Raw genomic sequence first — 23,928 nt, 5'->3', positions numbered from 1 at the left:
GTTTGAAAGCTAGTCCCTGCCTTGCTTAATTAATAGCTGTAATAGGAGTAGATTTTGCAGTAACTATAACTAGCAGTCAATAGGTAGGTATGAGGCAATCAAAAGGCTCTCAATGCGGAAATAGTTTTGGAGTAGTTTCCTGCATTTGAAGCACTCAGAGCTGCTCCCTCCCCCAACTCCCTTGCTGGGCTGCACAAAGCCATCAAAGGGAAAAGGTTCTTCATCTTCTCAGGTGAAGCTCCTTTGCCTTTTGCCAGGCGGCCATGTTTTACCTGGGCTTTTTTTTTTTCTCCATTGGCCTGCGTAAACCCAAACACCTCATATTCTCAGCCTGTGTCCCTGTTATGTTTTGGTTGTTTTAGCACCCAGACTATTTCGCTCGAGTTAGAATGCATTTATGTGTGTGATTTATATAGTTTAAACCTCCAACGGATTCCATATCTATGACAGGTAATCACCACAGTTGTGCTTCTTCGGAACATTTTCGGCTCCTGCGTCGATGACGTTGATACGCTGTCCTCAAGGGCCTCCGTCGAGCCGACGTCACCGGATGTTATAAGTAGGACGCACGACGCCCGTAGCCTCAGTTCCGTTTTTTCCGCAAACGTGTTCGCTTCGGAGATCTCACAGCACCTCGGTTCTTCTGAGTTCTATTCTTTCAGTTCTTCGAACCTGTTCGTTTGTGAAGATTTCCATGATGTCTTCGTCGTCTTCTACCCCGCGTCGGGGTTTCAAGAAGTGTCGGGGCTGCGGTTCCAAGGTGTCGCTGACGGGCCCGCACAACGCCTGCCTCTGGTGCCTCGGTGAGGACCACACCACGGACGATTGTGACGAGTGCCAGTCGTTAAAATTGAAGGCCTTGCGGGAGCGTAAGAAGGAGCTTTCTGTCGGTAAAATGTCCAAGCCCTGGAAGTCGAAATCCACTGGGCTTTCGACTGACGCTTCGAGGGGCGACTCTCCGCATTGTCGGCGTAAGTCCAGGGGGTCTTGTTCCCGGAGTGGGTCCCGCCATTCCTCTGCCTCTTCGAGGCACTCACGGAAGCGCTGTCAGCGGTCGCCCTCCCCGTCCTCATCCGGGGACTCCACCCGTCGGCGGGTTGCTTGTCCCAACAAGCATTCCACTCCTGCGGAATGGGATTCCTTTCGTAAGGAGATTGAGATTTTTCAGTCGCAGGGCTCCGTTCCGTCCGCGCCGTCGAAAGACGCCGGCAGGGAACGTGCTAGAGACACTGTTCACATGCCTTCGGGCTCGAGCGGTCGTCGTGATCACCGGGCACCTTCGAAGTCCCGGTCGGACAAGGTGGATCGCTCTAGCCATGCCCGCTCCACGTCCCGGTCCTCGACGCCCTCGAGACTGTCGGAGTCTGTGAGGTATTCAAAGAAGACATCGACGCCTTCGGCGCCGAGGCCGTCAAAGGACTCTCTCGAGGGTCTGCCTCTGAGGAAGCTATCGGAGCCACGCTCGCCGTCGACGCCGATTCTGTCGAGGCCCTCAATGCCTTTCGAGGAGGCTTTATCGGAGGTGCCCTGGAGACCGGTGGAAACTCTGAGAAAGGCCCTGCAGAAGTCAGTGAGGCCTGTATTTGAGCCTTTTTCTGTGCCCTCATCCAGGGATTTATTCCAGCCTCTGGATTACATCTCTGAGGTGGATGAAGGATCTGATGAAGGTATGGTTCCTGAAGAGGTTCCTGACGAACTCATGTCTGGGCATAGCCAGCTAGAAGACCTGCGTCGGTCCTTGCACGACGCCAGTGGTCTGGACACCTCTCTGGAGGTTGAGTTCGGTAGGCCTGAGCCTGCACGCATGCCGAGTCCTCGTACCGGAGCCTTATGTCGAGGGTGATGGAATACTTGGGGTGGGCTGCGCCACCAGTGGATTTTCTGCAGGATGACCTGACGGATTTCCTTGACCAAGATCCACCAACTGACCCGGTACTGCCATTCCATATGGCCTTGCAAAGAAGGGTGGCATCGGCTCGGACTGCTCCGGAGAGTCTCCCGGCAGTGAGCAAGTCTTTGCCGAAGAAATACCGTCCAGCCAGTAGCGACCCCAGCTACTTGACTACGCACCCCACTCCAGAGAGTTTGGTGGTGCGGGCGGCTACAGCCCCAGCAAAACAGGCGTCGTACCCTACCATCCCTCCTGATAGGGACGACAAGCGTGGTTTGATGGCTGGGCGAAGAAAGTGTTTTCTTCAGGGGGTATGGCTTTACAGGCAGCCAACTCTGTGTGTGCCTTAGCACGTTTCACTCATACTCTGTGGAATTGTGTCTCTTTGGCGGCTGAACATATTCCCGAAGGGGAGGAACGGCATGGCTTTCTTGCTCTTGTTCAGCATGGCAAGTGTTAGGGAGAATTCTCATTTATGGCTAATTTCCCTCACCTAGTGAGTCCCCCAGCAGCTTTGCTGGACTTCTGGAGTTTATTTTGTTTTCCACTTGGTAAGAGTGAGAGCTTTTCCCCCACTCTTACCTGTGTTTTGCCAAGTGTTTCCATCTGTTTTTTGTGATTGTGGACTCTGATGTACACCACTTCAGTAGCCCCCTTCTTTGTGTGTGTCACACAGCACCTTCAGTGCCGTGGCACAGGGCTGTCTTTGAGACTTCCCTCGACTCCATTCCTGAGGCGACTACTGTCCCCCAGAAAAGGGTAAAGTTACCATTAACTTTACTTAGTCAATCTACCACAAATCCAGTACACCCCAGCTTCCATGGAGTACCGGAAAGGGTTAACGTGTATCCCTTTTTATCTGTACCTCCTAGAGCATTGTTTCGCTCTTTTAACATTTAGACTTGCCTGGTGGCAGTGTTATCTACCCTAACTTTTCTACCGCGATTATATCAGATAAACGTGGTACTGTTCTTGGCTATTATATTAGCCTCGAACATAAACCTGCTTGACCAAATCGTCTTTCTCTTGGCTCCGGTTGGGTTTATTCGCCATTTCTTTTTGTTAAAGTCCTTCTTGTGTTTTACTTTGTGCGGCAAACTAGGTTTGCCTTCTTTGTTCACTGTTTTTTGGCGGGCTTCTGCCCAGAAGCCCTCCTCAAGGCGCCTGGGGGTCTAGGTGGGCTGGATGTGAGGGAGGGGTGTAGTCACCCCCTGCACAGGGTATCCTAGGAAACCCAAGTCGCACTTTGTCATGATTGGCCAGGGTAGTTGTCCGGGCTGGACAACCCCCCTGCTGGGTGATTGACAGCCAGGCTGCGTGAATGGGGGTTTTTCGCATAAAAGGCAGGTCTCTTGGGCTAGAAGTCAGAGAGTCGCCACTGGAACTACAAGGAACCGAAGAGAAGCAGAGAGAACGGCGGCTGCTGCAAATACCCTGTCCCGGTGAAGCCCAGCTGCAGTCCTGAGCTATCTGCCCTTCAACGGCTCAGAGAAGATCCAGTCCGGAGTCTTCTTCCCTTGAGCTTGGTGGGGATAACCAGCTCATCTTCTACAGCCAGAGGATCCACTTCTGTGTTCGAAATTGCTGCACACTGCTGTAGTGGTCCGGATAGCCACATGGAGAGCTTCTCCTGTTTTTAAGGAGTGCACCTTTTATTCTGTGTCGCTGCTGCCGGCCTCATCCCTTTTTTGGTGCAGACCCCCTTCAGACGTCCTCCTTCTCGACGAAGCTCCAGGAATCGTGGGTCTGCAGGAAACCAACAGGAACAACAGCCAGGGCACCAGCTGCACCATTGGAACAAGGTACTGTGTTCTGTTGAGGAAACTGGGTGAATGCCTTTTTCTTAATTTCCAAGGCTTGACTTTGTCTTCTCTCCTTATAACTTTTGCTTCCAAACATTGACAATATAGAAGTACTTTTGGCTCCGTTGAATCATGAACTGTTTGACCGTGTGATCTTCGGCAACTGACCCTGGTGTCTTTCGACCCTGGCTCCGGCCCTTTGACTTTTGAACTCCTGTCTCTGAGTGTTTCTTGATTCTGCCTGCCTAACCAAAATATTGCCTGTGATTTTTGCCCCCAACTCCCTCTGGGTATCTCAGGTGCTAAGTGTATTTTTGCCCCGGTAGCATTTCATGTCACGGATACGCGTTTGTTTAGTAGACCGAACTGTCAAAAAGTGATCGCAATCGTATCTGCGGTATCGTGTTTTTGTGCCCAATACAGGTTCATTCCAACACAGGGTACTTACCTTGAGACTTACTGTACAAAGTGAATTGGTTAGTTTTAGTATATTTAACGTGTGGTTTTTATTGAGGTTTAATAGAAGTGTTGTGTTTATAACGAATGGTTTAAAAATAAATGTACCTATATTGTTTTACCTGAAACCTTGAGTCAGAGTTTGCTTGAGTCACAGTAATTGTGGTCTCTTTGTGTAATCTCTGCTACTGCTCATATACTCTTGAGATAAGCCTGGCTGCTCTGCCATTCTTTTAGGGGTATGGCTGCCTCTACTGCCCTGCAGAGGGGTGTTCCTATTCGTAACATCTGTGAAGCAGCCACTTGGGCTTCGGTCCATACTGTTGTAAGACACTACTCCCTAGATTCTTTCCATGGGCAGGATCTGGCTTTTGGCAAGGCGGTCCTTTACTCTGCAATTTAATTGGGCATTCTAAATTTCTATATTCTAAATTCAGGAGGGTGCCAGGATATAACTGCATCAAGGTTGTACACCCTGGTTACAGTGGTGACCCCTTTGAAACTAGTACGGGAGTAAGTAATCTCCTCGTCACAGTGGTAACACTAAGAGAAACCAAAGAGAAGAAACACCCGGGAGTTATCATCCTTGTCACAAATGTGACACAAAGAGCACCACGATTAAGAATCCTGGGGGAATAGCCTCCCTTATACAGCATTAGTTGTCAAAACAGACAGCCAAGAGTGCAACAAGAGTGATCTTCATCGTCACAGTGGTGACAGTGAAATTTGCCGTGCCTCTGGAGTACTCTCCCTCGTCACAGTGATTGCATTAACAGCAGTGCAGAGAAGAACACAACCACAGCTGTTTAGAGAGAACTTTCTGTGTGGGAAAAGGTCAAGACGGACCATTAGAATTGTGTCTGTAAAACTCTTTTAGAGGAACTAAACAGAATCTTACGACTGTTTGGTGGGTCAGGAGAAAAGTAGTAATTCTCCTGCCCCAGAACTTGCATCAGAAATTGAGGCAAAAGATTGGAAAAGACTGAAATGTTTACCAGGCGAAGGGAGCCATTCTCCTGATATTTTGTTCTCTATAAATTCTGAACGGCTATGTAATTTAGTGCGAGGGTTAGAGTAGGTGTTGAACAGAAGACGGATACTTTTTCTTTTGACCCTCACCCTGATGACGAGCACCCAAGTTATCTTAAAAATAGGTTTGGGTCACCATATAGAACTTGGGAAAGTTAGACCCTTTTCCTTATTATTTAATAAAAATAGTCTGGGAGCACTGTACCTTGGTGTCCGATTCCTTACTCAACTTCGCCACATATGTCAGACTTAGGAGACAGACACATCTTTGCAACAATGTGTAAGGCCTATACTGTACCTAGATCTAAGGAGGTACCTGTTGTATAAAGAAAATAACACATGGTGCTCATCAGTTTGTCTCAACATAAACACGTCCTCTGTCCAAACCTAATCTGATCTAAAGCCAGACCCTACCACTAACAAAAAGGCAATAACATAAGCTTTAACCAGAAGGATCTGGTAAGGGTTTTCTTTCTCTCAAGATTATGGTGTCTGGTTTCTGACCCCAACCCAAATGTCTTTCTGTGTTCTTTCCAGCTAGACAGTTCAGAGTTAATAGTTTCACAATATCTCTTTAGCTTTCCTCTTTTCTTGGAGCAAAAGACTCGTCTCTCTCACCTCCTTTTGAGGTATGGGTTCCATGTAATAATGTCCCTGCAAAAATGTCCCCTGACAAAAATGTTGCTGTTTCTTGCAGGGGAGTTTCTTCAATGGGAGTAGGGGACATCCCTGTAGCCGTCCCCATACATAATGTCACCATATATAATGTTGCCAATGGCTTTTCCCAGCGACATTATGTATGGGGACCTTATTACCTGATACCGAGTTATGACTCCTTTCTTTCTGCCTTGTGGTAGTATAGTTCCCACCCCATCTTGGGGTATTCTGTTTCTTGTCCCTCTGTGGGGTCTCTTGGCTTTCACCTCAGCTTCAGGTAATTTGACTCCTGCCCTGGCTTGGGGTCTCTTGGTTCTCACCCTGACTCTGGTAACTGTTTCCCTCACCCCTGCTTGGGGTATCATGGCTCTTTCTCTATATCAGGTAACATTTCTCTCAGCCCTGCTTGGGTTTTAGTCCTTTTTGCCCTGCCTTGGGGTTTGCCTGGTGCTCTCAGCCCCCCTCCCGTTTCCCAGGAACCACCCGTACTTTGCTCCTCATAGTGGCGTTCCTCGTGGGAGGCGGTCTCTTCGGCTGTGGTGGAACTGCTTCTTGGGTTCCGGCGTCCCTTTGTCGGTTCTGCTTCTTCCCAGCAGTACACAAGTCCTCTGCCTCTTCCGCTGCCGGCTCCGGTCAGCCACTTCTGATGCGGCCGTGCCTCCTCATTGGTTGTGGTAGAGTCTCGCTGGCTCGGCACTCCGTAGGAGAGGGTAGCGTTTCACTGGCTCCTGCGCTTCTCTGCTCTGCATGTAGGCTGCTTGTGGCCACTTCCTATCTCCACCTTCTGGGAGGGACTCTCATCATGCGGTTCACTCCATGGTATTTCCTTCTTGCTGTGTGCCGGTCTTGCTGTTGCTTTATGTTTCAAGCTGTACAGAGAATGGACAATTCCTTGCTTCTGTGATTCATGTAAAGATGGTATCCTTAGAGGGTCAGAAACCTTACCAGCCAATTCCGAAAGGGTCATGCACACCATTATCCTTTGTAATGCCCACAGAGCCAACAAACATGTGTGATTCTTCACATGAAGGAGGTTGAATAAAATGTATTTCTGGGTATTCCTTGTCCACTAAAAGGGAGTTCACCCCCAGAGGGATACCGCTTTCCCTCTCGCCTTGATGCTGTTAAGCTTAGCAGGCTCACCTCCCCGGTCCCAAAGGGGGTTGCTCCCCCAGGGGGAGAAGGGCCGAATTCCCTAGATTCGGCACAAAGCCCAATACTGCATCCCCACACAGAACCATACAATGGCTGTGGAGCGATTCTAGGCTTTGAGTTCTGCCATAGTAGGCTTTGACTCTCATCACCCTCAACTTTCACTTCCTGCTATCACAGAAAACTGGATCTCCACTCATGACTCTGCTATGGTAGTGGCTCTAAACACTGACTTTGCTACCTTCTCCCACTATCCCAGACAAGTTAAGAGGGATGGAGATGTTGGCTTCCTTAGCAATAAGGCCCTTGATACTGCCCTTCTACCCCCCAATGACATCAACTCTTCCTCTTTTGAATATGCTGCTATTCAACTCCTCCCTCCTAGTCCTCTCACCGTTCTGGCCCTCTATCGGCCCCCTCGTCCTCTTAACTCCTTTTTGTTATGTTAATACACTTATACCGCGCACCAGACAGCCCAGAAGCATACAGGCGCTGCACTGTATAGTAGATGGTAAACACAACACAAAGAAAGACAGACAAAAAACAAATAGACCTTCGAAGCACATAAGCTTCGGATAAGGCACCCGGGTACTTTACCTAAACAGAAAGGTGTTTAGTTTTGTTTTAAACAGATCTTGCGATTTCATCTCTCTAAGGTCGGGGGATTGCATTCCACGCTCTAGGTGCAGCTGCAAAAAAGCACAGATCTGACCGTTCTCCTTGAATCACTTCCTACTGACATCCCCATTGTCATGCTGGGGGACTTTAGCCTTGCCTAACCCTCTGTAGCCATCTGCTTTGAACTTACATCCCTCCTATTTGACCACTCTCTCAAGCCCCTCCACGACAAATCTACCCACTCTGGGGTGAACTCTCTTTCCAATTCACTCTCCTTCTCCGACCCCTTTCCCTCTGATCACTCCATTGTTCACTTTAGCATCTCCGTCCCTCCACCTTCTACTCCTCACTTTGCCTCTTCAATGACTAAGAGGACATTCAAGCAGGACTCTCCAGCCGCTTACATTGATGATCTGAGGACCTCTCTCTTGTCTCTTTTTCCTATTCATGACTTTTCCATTGACCGTACTTTCTCTGGCTTTCACTGTGCACTTATGATTCCATTTTTACCAACACTATCCTGCTCGCATGTTCACACCTACCCATCCCTGCCCTCAGCCTTGATCACCACTGAAATTCAGACCCTCAAAACAAACCATTGCCATTACCTACGACGCTGGCACAAATTATGGACATTTTCCCTACTCCTAGCCTACAAAACTTCCCATGCTGCACTGGTCACTGTACTGGACTCTATCAAATCTTCCTCCTTCACAAACCTAATCATCTCCATTTGCAAATCACTCCTGCAAACTTTCATCTACCCTCCCATCTTTGCTCACACCTCTGCTCACTACTTTTCCTCTAATTCTCAAAAATGTGTGACACTCTCACAGCCCTCCTCTCCCTCACTCCCCAACCCTCCTTCTGTCAACCACCTCTCCCCCAACCTCTTCTACGCTCGACGACTCCTATTGAATAAGCACCCGTTCTTCGCAGTGCCAACCCATCTTGCACCCAGTCAACCCTTTTGCTCCCCAAATGGTCAAAGTCTTCATCTCAATCACTTGCTCTTATCTCTCAGAGCGCTTTAAACTCTTTCTCCCGACTGGACTCTTTCCTGCCTCCTTCAAATCTGTAACTGTCTTTTCCCCTGTTACAAACCCTCTGCTGACCCACACATCCCAGCAAACTATTGCCCAGTTTCTCTCCTTCCCCAATATTAAAAATTCTCTGAGAGGGTGGTCTTCGACTGGATCACAAATTACTGTGAGGTTAATGGCCTTGGACATGCACTTCAATCTGGCTTCCGTAGGTAGGACACACTCCACTAGACTTTGCTCATGCATGTTTCCAACTTTCTCTGTAGTGCTCAACATCCCAAACTCTCTTCTATACTCATCCTCTTGTACCTTTCTGCCGATTTTGACACTGTTGACTACTCCTCTCTCCTCCTCACTCGTCAGGCCCTTGGGTTTTGCAACTCTGATCTTGCTTGGATCGCCTCTGATCTGGAAGGTCGATCTTTTGAAGTCTCTTGGAACTTGTAAAGCTCTGACCCCACCTTCTCCCTGTCGGTGTTCCATCAGTATCAGTCCTTGGACCTATGCTCTTTACCCTCTACACCTCTGCCCTAGGAAGACTGATCTCATCCTTTGGCTTTCACTATCGCCTTTTTGCTGATGACACTCCTATGTTTCTCCTTTCCCTCCTTCTCTCCAGCCATCTCGGAAGAGATTACACATTGTCTTATGGCAATTCTTCACTGAATGGTTCTCCGCTGCCTCATGCTGAACTCTTCAAAAACAGTTTCCTCCCCTTTCCTCCCTTCTCCTTTCTCCTTTGCACCCTACCTTCTTGCTTTCTCACTCAAGGCTAGAAATCTTTGTGTCCTCATTGATAATGACTTATCATTGCAACAATTCATCACTACCACTGCCTCTATAGCTCGTATTAACTTCCTCAATATTAGGAAAATGAGTTCTTTTCTTATAAACCACTCTACAAAAACCTAATCTCCACTCTTGTGCTCGGCGAACTGGACTACTGCTCAAGTCTTCTCTTTGGCCTTTCTCTCTACTCCCTCCCTCTAGACAAAGTCCTCAACTTGGCTACCCGCACTCTCTACAACCTACCTAGAATTGTGCCTGCCGACAACATGCTGTTTGATCTAATTTCACAACCACTTTCTTTTCAAGTTCCTTCTCCTAGTCCACAAAGCTGTCAATGGTCCTGCTCCTCAGTACCTGTCTAATTGTATCTCTGTTTACTCACCATCTCGTTCCTACAGATTCTCCTCTGCACTCAAGCTCACCATCCCATACCTTCCCTTTGCCTCCTCTCACTACCTCTGTTTCTCTCTGCTTGCCGCACTCCACTGGGACCCACTGCCCATAGCAATCAACGCCAGCCCAAGTGTGGATCTCTTCAAAGCGCTGCTTAAATTTCATTTACTTTCTGAAGAGGGAGGTCCCGCTGCCCCATCCTCCCTATCTGACCAAACCACTGCCTCCAGTGACCCTTAATAATGTGTTTTGTATATCTAATTAGTACTCCTCTCTACTTTGAAGCACTTTTCCCCCTTAGGTTAATCTTACCTTTGTAAATCACCTATTTTCATATAAACATTTTATTTCTGTTTGTATTGTTTTGTCACTGGTATATGTCTTAATATGTACACCATCATAAACTGTCTCATTATTTGATCTCATCTTTATGCATTTTTACGTGTACGCTTCCTGGTGCAAATGCTTCCGCCATCTATAAATGTGTTATTGTAAGTAATTTCTGTTTGAAATTGGTATGCATGTTTTGAAATAAATACAAATACATAATACTAATATAAAACCAGACCATCCGGGGCCAGAGCAGAGCCAAATGGCAAATGGTTTGATGGAAATTGTAAATAGAAGAGGGGTAGGGTCATACCTGTCAAGTGCCCCTTTCAAGAGAGAAAGTCTGAGAGGTTCTCCCATGGATTTTTTTTTTTTTTTAAAACTTGTATTTATTAGTTTTACATAGATATTACATGAAAAAGATAACATTGAATCTTATAACATTCCCTTGACCCTCCCCCCCTCCCTCCCCACGGGTCGGATGGAGTCATTTTGTCCAGGGATCCTGTTATGCGTTGAAAATGTCTGAGATTTTTATGTTATGGAGGCACCATTGTTCCATAAAGTCTGACTGGAGGTATTGCAGGGTCCCTTCCCATTCTTTTACAAATTTGTCTCCTGTTCCTTGAAGTTTGTGAGTAATTTTCTCCATTGTTATATGGGCCCATACTTTCTGTAGCCAGGTGTAGGTCAGTGGGGTATTTTTATTTTTCCAGTTCTGTGCAATGGTGGTCCAAGCTGCTATGAGTAGTCCCATGAAAGATCTCCATTGCGTTTTGCTGTATTGCCTTGCTGTATCGTCTCTGATTCCACAGAGCCACACCTCCTCCCTCATCAACCCCACATCCGGGAATATTTTGCCCATCTCGTTTTTCACTTCTTCCCAAAAGGGTCTAATGCCTTTACAGTCCTGCCATATGTGTCTCCATGTTCCCACTTCGTCACATCCTCTCCAGCAGTGGTTGGATGTGTTGGGATACATTGAGTGGAGCCTCTCTGGAGTGTAGTGCCACTGTGTCATAACTTTGACCCACATCTCCCTAGTTCGTGCCGAACGGGTCATTCTGGGGATCTGTTTCCATAGGTCTTCCCATTGCTTATCCGTTGGTTCCACCCCCAATGTTCTGCCCCATTTTATTCTGTATGACCATTTAAGGCTTTCCCCTTGTGAGTTTATGTATTTGTATAAAGTTGATACCCACTTTTTTTCCCCCGTGTTGGATATGATGTATGTTTTGAACCCTGTAAGGTCCCTGGTTGCTGCCTCGGTGATTATCGGAGAGTTTAGCCAGTGCTTTAGCTGTTCATATCTATATCTATCGCTTTTAGGGATTCTCGTGCCTGCCAAGCACGACTCCAGGGAGATGATTTCCTTGTCCACAAACATCTCGCCTATTTTAGTAATGCCCGCCTTCTCCCAGGTGTCATATGCCCCTTGTTCCATCCCCGGTGGAAATAGTGGGTTTCTACAGATGGGTGTAAAGGGTCCAATCGCCGTGGTCATTATGCCTTTTTTTGTTTGGCTATCCCATGCTTCCAGCGTGGTTTTCATAATTTCGCTTAGCCTTAGATTTTCGTGCCTGTGCTGCCTCTGTTTCCAGAGAAGTTCTACCAGTGGGGTCCTTGCTACTGCTCTGTCTTGTTTGGCCCATATCTGTTGCGGATCCTCCCCCACCCACTCCCTCAGAACTTTAAGCTGTGCTGCCTGGTAATATTTTCTAAAATGGGGGAGCGCCATTCCTCCTTCTCTGGTTGGGGCCGTGAGGACCATCCTGGCAATTCTCGGTGTTTTCCCTTTCCATATGAAGGACGATACCAGTTTTGTTAAGGTTTTGAAGAACGTGTCTGGGACCCCGACCGGGAGAGCCTGAAAATAATATAGTGCCTTTGGGACGATGGTCATCTTGATTGATTGTATTCTACCCCACCAGGATATCTGTAGTGGGTTCCATCTATTTAATTCCCTTCGGATGTTTGTAATTAGCGACGGGTAGTTTTCCCCGTAGAATTGTTCTATTTTTGGGGGTACATTTATTCCCAGATATTTAATACCTTTCTGTACTATCTTGAGGTCCAGTATTTTTGCCTCCCTTTCTATGTTCGTTCTATCCCCTGCCAGGATGAGGATCTCTGATTTTTTTCTATTTATTTTTAGGCCAGAGATGGTCCCATAGTTTTCTAGTTCTCTAACTGTAGCCGATAAAGTGGATTCAGGGTCCTCTATGGTTATTAGCATATCGTCCGCATACGCAATTACTTTGTGTTGCTGACCCGCCATTTCTATCCCTTTAATGTGTATTGACTCCCGAATTTTAATTAGGAGGGGTTCTAAGAAGAGAGCGTAGAATAGTGGTGATAGGGGGCAACCCTGTTTCGTTCCTCTCGTTATCGTTACCTTGCCAGTAAGCTCTCCATTAATGGCTATTCTACTAGATGGGGAATTGTAGTTTGCTCTAATACTCGCGATATATTGTTTCCCAAACCCCATGGATTCCAGAACCCTAAACAGAATTGACCACTCCACTCTATCGAAAGCCTTCTCGGCGTCTACTGACAGTAGTATCGCTGGGGTGTGGGTTATCCCTATTTTTTCGACCAGGTGGGCTAGCCTCCTAGTGTTATCATGTGTTTGCCTGCCGGGAATGAAGCCTGATTGATCCTCACTTATCAGTTTAGGGAGGAGCGGGGATAACCTTGTTGCCAGGATTTTCGTATATATTTTTGCATCTAGATTGATTAGGGAGATTGGTCTGTATGATGCGGGGTTAATTGGATCTTTGCCTGGTTTGTGAAACACCAGCACCTTCGCTTCATTCATTGTGGGGGTCACGTTACCAGTGTCCTTGAATGAGTTTAGGAGTTTTGTTAGGATTGGAGTCAATATGTCTGCATATTTTTTATAAAATGGGGCTGTGAACCCATCCGGGCCTGGAGCTTTGTTACTTGGGAGTCCTTTTATGGCTTTATTGACTTCCTCTTCACTGATAGGGGTCTCTAGTGACTGTTTGTCTTCTTCTGAGATTTTCGGGATCTTTAGGGCCTCTAAGTATGAAGTTTGGGCGTTTATATCGGGGTGCTCTGTGGAGTAGAGCGTTTGATAATATTGCCTCAGTGTTTCCCCCATGTCGTGCGTAGAGGTTTGAATGACCCCTTTCGCATCGCATATGGCCTTAATCGTTGTTTCTTTTTGTTTCGCCCTTAATTGTCGCGCCAGGAGTCTGTCTGCTTTGTTCGCTCTTATATAATATCTCTGTATATAGAGTAGATTCCTTTCTGCGCCCTTCGTACGTAACATATCTAGTTGGCCTTGTGTATGTTTCAGTGATTTTTTTAATATCTTTGTGGGTTGAATCGTCAATTTCTCTTGGATCTCCTCAATTGTTTTTCCAGCTCTTTTTCCCACCGATCCCTTTGTTTATCTCTCGTGATTTTCATCGCTATCATCTTCCCCCTCAAGACTGCTTTAAACGCATCCCAGACTGCGCTCATTGCGACCTCCCCTGTGTCATTTTGTATGAAGTATTCCTCTATCATTTCCCTTATGGCCTCCCCTGCAACTGGGTCATGGATCAACTCCTGCGGTAGCCTCCATTTCCATAGCCCTCTCTTCCTCCCTGGGAGAGTCACGTCCAACCATAGAGGGGCATGGTCTGAGAGGGTTATAGAGCCCTTATCTAGCCCTTGTATCTTTCCCAGAAGTCCCACTGACACCCAGAGATAGTCGATCCTGGACATAGAGTTGTGAACATGTGAGAAATATGTGTACCCCCTCTGTTCACCTTTCAGTTCCCTCCAAACATCATTCAGAGCCATTTGGTCCATTTGCTGTTTCAGACGTTTTGATGGCGCCCCCTGTCCATGTGTGTTTCCTGTGCTCCTATCTATCTTTGGGTTCCACGCCAAATTAAAATCCCCCCCAATATCACTTCCCCTCTAGCGAAATCTTCCAGTTTCGATAATGCGCTTCTGAGAAAAGCCATCCTGTCCCTGATTGGGTGCATATATTGAGGCGAGTGTTATGCGACATCCTTCGATTTCTACATTGACAAAGGCGTATCTCCCTTCCTTATCGGTTATAGTGTCTAGTGGTTTTATGTCCTTTCCTTCTTTTATCGCTATCAGGACTCCTGCTTTTTTCTCTGTTGTCGTTGCCTGTGCCCATATTTTGTATCCTTTTATCCGCATTTTGTGCTTATCCTTAGTTTTGATATGGGTTTCCTGGAGGAGTAGTACATCCGCCTTCCCCCTTTTGAATTGTTTCTCCAGTTTCGCTCTTTTTGTTGGGTGGTTCATGCCCCTAATATTGTAGGTCATAAAGCGTATCACCCCCATTCTATTTTGTTTGTATGCCATTGCATCCGGTCCCCTTCTGTTCTCGATTCAACTCTTTGATTCTTCCGATCCCTTCCCCACCCTTGAACTTCCCTTCCCCCCCAACTTTGAACTTTAAACCAACCAAACTGTCCCCCGAGTAGGGTGAAGGTTCCTATTGACGCTTGGGCGTTGCGCCCTTCGCTCCCTGCCCTCCAGACCCTCGGGGGGTATGTTATGGGGATTCCTACACCCCACTGAACCATTTGTCTTTACCTGGTTCCAGACCGTTGGGTCTCGACCAGACCGCCCTCCGTGAATTGTCCGTTCCGCTCCGTTCCCATACTCCCCCCCGACTGGGTCTCAGTGACAGCGTTTCCGTGTCTGTCCCCCTGGCATATGTTTTTCTTGTGTTCCTCATGGTACCTTTCTCCGGGTGTCTCTCCCTGGATTTGCCTTCTTCTGCTTGCTAGATTCCCAGCCCATAGGTTTTCTCGTTCGTTCTCTCCTGTATGTGGCCTCCCCCTGCTCCATCACTTCATCTTGTAGTCCCATCGTGCTGAGGCCTTCTTCCAGCGTGGTCACTCTTTTCTGTTTTCCTTCCCATGTAAACAGTAACCCAAATGGGAAGGTCCATTTGTAGCGGATTTGTTTTTCTATTAGCACTTTCACCAGTGGGGCCATTGCTCTTCTTTTTTGGAGGGTTATTAGTGCCAAGTCCTGATACAGTTGGATGTCTTGCCCATTCATTTTAATATGTTCCAATTCCCTGGCTCTCCTGAGGATCTGTTCTTTCTGCGGGTAGGAGGATAGCGCCACCAGGACATCACGTGGTCTTTCCCCTGGGGCCCCCGCTCTTTTCGGTCCCACCCTGTGGATTCTGTCGACTCCGATATCCTCGATGTCTTGTGTTCCCAGAATGTCTCTGAACACCTCCTTCACCGCTTCCTTCAGATCTTTGTCTAGCACTGATTCCGCCATGTTCTTGATTCGGATGTTGGAGCGTCTAGAGCGGTTCTCTAAATCCTCACATTGTAGTTCCAAGTTGTGAGTGAGTGTCACCAGGTGTTCTTGCGTTTCGCTTGTTTGTCTCGTGTCTTCTTCAAGACTTTGCACCGTTTTTTCCACCATATCTGTTCTTTCTTCTAGGTTGTTTATGTCAATTCTCATGTCTTGTACCGCTTGTTTCATTTCGTTCTTCATGGATGTAAATTGTTCCTGGACTGTGGACATGAACTTTTCCTGCAGGTCCATGAACCAGGTTTGCATGTCCTCCCTGGTCAGTGGTTGCTGTTGTTGGGATAGTGGTTCTGCCTCCCCCATGGAGTCTCCCTGGTTTCTCCCTCTTGGTTGTGGTGTCCCCTCTGTTGACCACATTTGTAGAATATCGGCCCCTTGTTTCGCTGTTTGGGGAGTCTGCTAGATGGGGTTCCCCTTTCCTTTTGCTCTAGACATGATAGGGCGCTCCGTCAGATAGTCTATGTGGCTCCTGCGTCCTCTTGTAGCCCTCCGATGGGGCCTCCTCGCTTTCTTGTCCTCCGAGATGTTCTTAACTGTTGGGGGTTCTGCGGTAATGTGTTTCTCCTTCCTGAGTTTCTGTAACGCTCACCTGATTCCCGTAGAGGCGCCGGTCTTGACTGGGCGTATACTGTATCTTCAAAGGTGATGTGTAACACACGGCTGGCTCTTTGGGCTGGACCTCTGTGCACTGTATGTCTGACTCGAAGGGTAAGATGTCTGCAGATAGAAAATATGGGATTAAGGAACTGGGTTATTGAATGTCTCTCTCTTCTTCCCTTTCTCTTCTCCTGTAGAACCCCAAAGGTTAACGCTCTCACCTTAGGTAAGTGAACGCTGTGCTCTCCATCTGCCTCGGGGCAGGGTGCTGTAACCAGTTTCTTCACTGGATAAGGGGAGCAGGCCTCTTGACTTCATAGGACTGCTGTCCGTCGTTTACTGCACGAACGGTAAGTTTCGAGTAATTCTAATGTCTTTAAAGTCTTTAGTAATGATGTCTCTTGTTTTGCAGGGTTCCGGCGATGGCGGATGACGGGCTGAAGTGAGTTGAAGATGGAGCCCGTATGATGAATAGAAGCGCCTGGAAGCACGTAAGTAAGCGCTTGTTGCCTGCTTCACGATGCGCTCTAACTGTCTTTTTATTTTGCAGGTACAAGTTCGGAGCAGCTGCAGGGTGCCGGAATACCCACTGGGTTAGATGTGGAAAGGAGTAATGGCACGTGAGTATTAAAGTTCCCCAATGTCTTTAAACGCACCTTGTTTTGTCTTTCAGATGCGGGATGCAGCGCCGAAGGCCTCCGGAGCGTGCGAAGAGTTGGTAAGCTTTTGTCTTTCAGATGCCGGAATGCAGTGTGAAGACCTCCGGAGCGCACGAAGAGTAGGTAAGCCTTTGTCTTTCAGATGCCGGAATGCAGCGCGAGGCGTTGGTGACAGCCGATGGACCAGGTAAGTGAAGAGCTGTCACTGAAGACCGTAATGCTAACCTGTTCTTTCTTGTCTTTATAGGTGTTGCTGAAGACTGGATTCAGGATGGTAAGCCTTTTTCCTTAGGCCCAGGATCAGATGCAGAAGACACGATGAGCGTTCTGCTGCAGAGGATGCAGAATAACGAAAAGCAAGATTCATCCATCGGGTGTGGTTTAAATAGCCTCCTGTAGTGCTTAGTTCTCTCCTTCCACAGCCACGCCTAGGTAAGAAAAGAGTTCCTGCTTTCCAGAAGAGTTCCAGTGTTCTGAATCTAGGGAGTGGCTCCTGCCCCACCCAACAGGAAAAGTAGTTCCAAACAGAAGAGGATCAGAGGCTCAACTGGCAGGCAAGTAAGCAGCATGGTCTGCTGCAGGTAAGTCCACCCAAGCATTATGAGCCCGGCGCTTCCAGCGCTGGGACTGGGCATATTTATGAGCCTGGTGCCACTGGCGCCAGGACTGGGTCCAAAAGGTCCCAATTGGGACTGGTTGGCACTCGGAACCTGGGTTATGGATCTGCTTCCAAGGGAGTTGGGAAAACCCTGACCTTTTGGAAGCAGAGATCATGACAGTTTCCCCCCTTTCCTCACCCCTGTCTTGTGGGCCTTGGATCCAGCCTGCGTGGGTGGGGGGGGGGGACTTGCGAGGTGACTCCTTGTGTCCCAGGGGAAATCTAGTTGGTGCCGGAGAGAGGTTCCTTTTTATTTTTATTTTTTTATTTTTTTGTGAGTCCCCCCCCCCCCCCGAGGTATGTGCGCACGGGCGGGCGCCTTATTTCTGGACCTCCCCCTGGGCCGGCTCACCTTTAACGCTACGTCCTCTTGTGCGCTCCGTGCAGGGCGGCCCCCGCGGCTCCTCTCCTGCGGTCTGCCCTGCTCGCGCTGTTTTCTCCCGGCGCCGCAGCTGCTCCGCTGCACGCCGCTCTCCCCTCACCTCGGGCGGCGTGGGGCGGCGTGAGGGCGGTTCTGTTCTTCGGGTTCCGCTGTGTCCCCGATCCCGCTCTCTCGCTGGCCGGTGCCTCCCAGTCGCCCGACGCCGCGCTGGACGGCCCCCTGCGGCGCGGGAGAGACTCCTTCGGCCCCGATGGGGGAGGGGGCGGTCTGCCTCGCTCCTCGTGTTTTCGGCGGCGCACGCTTTCCCACAGCGCCTGCTTCCTCGCTGGGGGGGAGGGGTGTATGGGGGGCAGCTTGGTAATCGGGGGGGGCCGAAGGACGGTCCGTCACGGCTTCGGTCGTGCTATTTTCGGCGGCCCGGGCGGAGCGCGGTTTAGCTGCGACTCCTCACCCCGGCGGCCATCTTGGCTTCCCTCTCCCATGGATTTTAATCTAAGCCATGATAGCGTTTAAAGGAGTTTTTTGTCCAGGTCTGAAAATTGTTGCGGAACCTCATCTCAGCCATTACTTTGCAGAGCAAATGCCAGAAGACTATGTCGAAAGCTTTTTCAAAATCTATTGAGAAGATCGCCGTGGTGTCTGAGTGATGGGGGCACAACCAGTTGCCTTATGTACTCTTCATATGTTCATTTTGGCAGCTTTGGATGCCATGATTCCACAGTGATCTGGGTGGATCAAAGTCTGTATCGCTTTTATTAATCGATTAGCTAATATTTTAACCAGTATTTTAGATTTGGAGTTAATGAGAGATTCGGTTGATATGAGGCCCAAATGTTAAGAGGTTTGTCTTTGTCTGGGAATTACTACAATCGTCCGCTGATGCAAGTGTGGGGGCAGTTTGCCTTCCTCTTTGCATTAATGAACATTTGTAGCAGGGGGTTAGTAATTTTGTGTCCCATTTTATTTCCGGAGGTCAATTGGGTGCCATTTGGGCCAGAGGATTTCCACCAGCTGGAGGTCTGATATTGCTGCAGCAATGTCTTCCTCTGCAATTTCATGGCCCAAATCAATCTTCTGTTGTTCGAATTGGAGTTCTCTCACACTAGTGTCTAGTTGTTTTGTAGGAGTTTGATAAAGGTTTACATATTTGGTGTCGAATTTGTCCGTAATTGAATTGTCATCTGAAATTGTCTCTCCTGAGCTTTTAATAATTAATGTACTTGTCTGGAGATCTTTCTCTAAGTTCTAGCCTGGCAATTATTTTTCCCGCTTTGTCCCTGAATTCATAGATGATTCCCAGAATGCCTGTTTTTCAGTGTCTGTAGCAATTACGATACTTCAATAGAAATCTTTGAATCAAGGGAGATTGAGTCAACAGGAATTCTTCCTCTCTATTTCAGTAACAGAACGTCAGAGTGATATTTTTGGGTCAAGGCCGCTGATGGCAGGTTTGGTGCTAAAGGGCTTCTCTCTCTTTTGTGCTGCTTGCTTTGGCTCATACCTGGTTTGATGACTCTATAAGAAACAGAGTGTGGTGAGCTTTTTGTGTTTCAGGTATGATGTGAGACAAATGGGTACTGCAAAACGGTATGTTAGCACAAGGGGGAGATAGGAACTGAGACCCTATCAGCAGTCATCATCCTCCTCGGGGGGAAAAGGAGTGGCTCTGGATTTCTCCATGGTAGGCCTCCCACCTCCATCTGAGAGGTGTTACTATCCCCTCTTGACCAAGCCAGACTACTGGCCAAGTCACACACTTTGGTATCAGGAGAACGGATAGCCCCATGTGGTGGACAGGGCAAACCAGAGGATGCAGCAAGAGCAGGGGTGCCTTGCAGACTGGGCTAACTACCCCTTATTACATCATGAGAGCAAACAACCGACAGACTGCACCCACATGAACTGGAAGAGGGGCAGATAACTACAGCTGTCAACCCTATGTATTATAAAATGTGTTTATATGTTTAAATGCATGTTAATATTTATGGTCATGTATCATAGTAGTTATTAGGTAGAAGGCATGTTAATGGTTAAGTAGGGGAGGGTTATATGGTGGTAAGTATGTAAGGTAGGGGAAAGGGATTGTTATGTATGGCATAAGGTAGACAAGGGAAATGGTGGCCTGCCAGAGGTCTCCTTGGGCCAGCCACTGGCACTCCTTTACAGTGGGTGATGCCAGGTAGAGGAAAGGGGTCAGTTCCATCAGGTCCACCCTATGCACCATCTAGGGAAGGGTGGGCTGGCGTGGCTGATCCTACAGAAAGGACTCGCCAGGGGAACAGAGAAGGAGGTTAGTGTTAGGACAGAATGGTTTTTAAGTCTTTTTGTTTTTATAAAGAACGAGGGGTCCCTGTTGAATCCCTACAAAAATTCACCTTGCTGTCTGTGTCCAATTGGAGTGGAATATGGTAAGCAGTCCGGGCATAGCCCATCTCCTGTTTAACAGAGATTTTATTTGCAGGTTGGAGTGCGCCCCTTCCTTTCCAGCTGATCTGGCGGGTGGTGATGGTTGGTTCCCCTGGGCCTGCCCCTGGCCTGGGGCAAGGAGGTACATACCCTTGCCCTGGACCAGAGCCTAAACACATGGGCTACTAGGTTCTGGGTTTGTGCACTACAGGTAAGGTTTTAGGGACCTTTGCATTGCTTTGGTGAGAGTTTTTCAAATATACTTGTATAGTTGGTGGAATAGCTCTGTGCTTTGTATTGGCTACAATCCATGTTGTCTTGGCAGCCATGTGCAGCATGACTCCGTTTGCTGTCTTGAGTTCCTAGGACAGACGAGTGCACACTTGAATTATGGAATCAGCATTGTGGACAAAAATAGATGTAATAAGGTATGAAAAGGGTTATTTATGGGCTGTTACGGTTAGGCTGTATACAATAAGTAAATCATGTTTTACCTTTATAATTTGTAGTTGGTAGGAATGAAAAGTGCAGACAAGTCTTTGCTCCTGCTCAGGACGTCAGACTAGCTAATTTAGATATCTAGACTGAACACCACAGTACTCAATTTTATGTGAAGTAACACTGATAGAAGAAAGGCCCTTTTTAACAAAAATCAAGAAATCATGTAGTACATCATTTAAAAGTTAGAACACTTTCCGGAAATTGAAAGCCAGCAATACTGTATTTCATGGCACTGTAATAAATCAATGGTGTCATTGCCATATGTTTATAAATGCATGTCAAAAGAAAGATACATAACTAATGACGTAATTTGTGTGAATTGCGGTTATTAGTTCACCATTGCAATCTGAATTTGTGTAGTAATGTAATCTAATTGCTATGATAAAGCATCTACACATCTTCTGAGCAACGTGCCTGAGGTGTTGCAATTAACATTGGCTTTTTAATCACCGATTAGAACAAGATACACTTTTCACACTAGCTGCCAATAAAGATTTATCTGCACAAATAGGCAGAATACAATTGATTCAAACACGATTTCAGAGACGCATTCTTGGCCTAATCCTTTTTAAGAGTACAGTAATATTTACAAAGAAAATAAGCTTTGTAAGGCCCCCATGTCAATTTGCTTTGTACACAGTTTGTTTCAATCTTCAATTAATGTTAAGTGAATTTTATTTGTAAACGTGAACATCTTTCCCAAGAACAGCAAATTATTTGTGGTCAAATCTTTGTTGAACAGGAAACCAGAGAGAAGTAGCTCATGGCAATTGTGAAGTGGGTGGACACAGGTAGGATTTCCCTACCTAACAAAAAATAAGGGCAGTCTATGTCAGGAAGTCCAACAAAAAAAAAGTTTGTCTGTGTCCAAAACCTTCCCCTCACTTCTAAACTCTTATAATGTGTAGGGATCTAGGCCAAAAGCAATAAGTGTTCAAAAGGAATGATAGTCTAAAATAAGGCTTCTTTCAGTTCAGCAAATTACATCCAGGTTGTCTCGCAACTCAAGGACAAGAGGACCTTTGGCCTCCAGAAGGGGTTCAATGTCTTTAACTTAAAAATAATCTTCAATTCACATGGGGTGCGTCCTAGCCCCTCTTGTTGGATCACCAAAACACACATTTCTCTTAAAGTTTAAAATACAAGCTTCTCTTGAAGTTCAAAACGCAAGCTTCCAAGGTCTCAGAGATTCCCTTCACTAAACATCAAGACACAGTTCACCTGGCTTGAGGGATTCCCTTCCCCAAGCTTCAATACAAAGTTCACAATGACAGCAGGTACACCCGGTCTAGGCGCAGTTGTCTCACCCACTACAAGCCATGCAACCGGTTTTCTGGTTGGCGTCTCTTTCACCAACTCAGCTTTGCTGTCTCATAAAGTTCCTTGATTACCATGCTTTCTACAGGATTCTCTGCCCAAAGCATATCCTAAAAAGCTCCTTCATGGGATCTCACCCACACGGTTTCACAGTTCTCCGGCTTGCCTTGCCATGGACATTCAAATGGCTCTAGCCCTCACTAGTTTCATACTTCAATTGGTTCTGGCTAATGCTTCTCACATAGTTACTGCTAGCTCTTGGTAGTGTTTGTTTCATACAGTTCCTAATGGTTTTTGCCAATGCTTGTTTTGGACAGGGTCCACTTCATGCGTCATTCAGTATTCATGAAGGTACTTTGGCTGCCTTCAGCTCTGATACCATTTCTCTGGCTGTTTGGCATTCAGACGCACATATTTACCAGCCCAGAGTGCCCCGGTGCAAGTGCTCCCGTCTCAACACTCACTGGTATGGTTCAGCAACTCCTTCGGGCTCCTTCGCTCCACACCAGGGATCCGTTCCGCTCCTTTACGGTCAACTTCACCAGCACACTGCTCCGCCTCTCACCAGCGGGAGCTGATCACAGCGGTATACAGTGTTATTGACAAATTCACAATGACTAATAACTTTAATAACAAACCCTAAATAATGAAAACAAATTGAATTATTTTATAAAAGTTTGTATGGGGGTGGGTAAGGGATTAAAACAGGTGGGGAGGGATTTGGGGTGGGGTAATAAATTTGGTTAAATGGGGGCATGGGAGTGGATCCCCAAATTAAAAAGCAAAACAAATTCAAAATGTTTTCATTATTTTAAATTTGTTAAAGTATTTGTTATTATTGGATTCGTTAAGATCACATGGAACCATCACAGCACTGTTCGGGCTTCTGGAGCCTTGCAGTGTTTAGGAGGCGTCACACCCCCTCAGCCTCTGTGATGTGCGCCATACAGGAGGGTTCCAAGGAGCGTTAGACCCTCTTGTGGCCACCTTTGGCCTGGGCGTCCTTCTCTTGCTTCTGCCTGGTCTCCTCCTTCCCCACATTCTTTGGCTTCCCAGTCTGCTTCTCTCTCTCTCCAGGTCCTCTCCCTTGCTTCAGTTGGCAGGTTTTTTGATTTGTCCACAGGTGTGCCTCCATAGTCCTCTTCTGGGAGTTTCTGGGAGACAGTTTGCAAAGAGAGAACGGGATGACAATACCCTACAAAGACCTGTCCCCTCAAAAATATCGCCATGCAAAGAAATTGCTGAAAAATTGCCGTTTTTTGTGGGGACATTATTATATGGAACATACGGGGGACACCCCCACAACCCCTTGTGCCCCTGTCCCTATATTTCTCCAGCATGGGGTCTGGCATGGATTCACATGCTCATGAATATTCCCCGTCGTCAGGCTGGGAATCCTCGATAAAGAAAAATCAGTATCAGTTTCGTTTCTGATCTGTCTTTCGTAGTAGTAACCAATCACTGATCTCTGCGTCATACTGACCACAGCCAATGACTGCCATCTCCCTAAGCCCCGCCTCTGGCAGCCATCTTCAGATTTTTACCGCACGTTCAAGTGTTGGGATCCTCGTGCTATTGCTCTCGAGCTTTAGTGCGTTTTCGCGCTTTTTCATAGGAAAATTTTCCCTTTTTTCAGTCAAAAGAGCCTCAAGCTCCACCGTTTCTTTATCCAATCAACGGGGACCCGTGTCGGATTCTTCTACGCCCCTCAAGGGTGAAGATTTCGTCGAGCCAGGCTTTTGGAGGACTCCAGAAGTTTCTCAGGCCCATCTCGGACATGGCCCAGGAGAAGGGAAGCTCGACGCCCAGAAAGCTGTTCAGGGTCTGCCCTGGATGCCAGCTTCAGAATGTCTTTAAGGAGGACGAACACTCCCTTTGCCTCTACTGCCTGCATGAGGACAAGACGCACGTGGCGAA

At 47.4% G+C, this 23,928-nt stretch overlaps 1 protein-coding gene across 1 annotated transcript in view; it reads left to right on the top strand.

Annotated features, from left to right (window-relative positions):
- Positions 1-23,928, top strand: part of COG5 (component of oligomeric golgi complex 5) — a 2,640,594-nt gene that overhangs the window by 1,886,325 nt on the left and 730,341 nt on the right. The window lies entirely within an intron of this gene.

Source organism: Ambystoma mexicanum, chromosome 12, assembly GCF_040938575.1.
Source record: "Ambystoma mexicanum isolate Mex_15411 chromosome 12, UKY_AmexF1_1, whole genome shotgun sequence".
Lineage (NCBI taxonomy): Eukaryota > Metazoa > Chordata > Amphibia > Caudata > Ambystomatidae > Ambystoma > Ambystoma mexicanum.
This window is presented reverse-complemented; position numbering and strand designations above follow the sequence as displayed.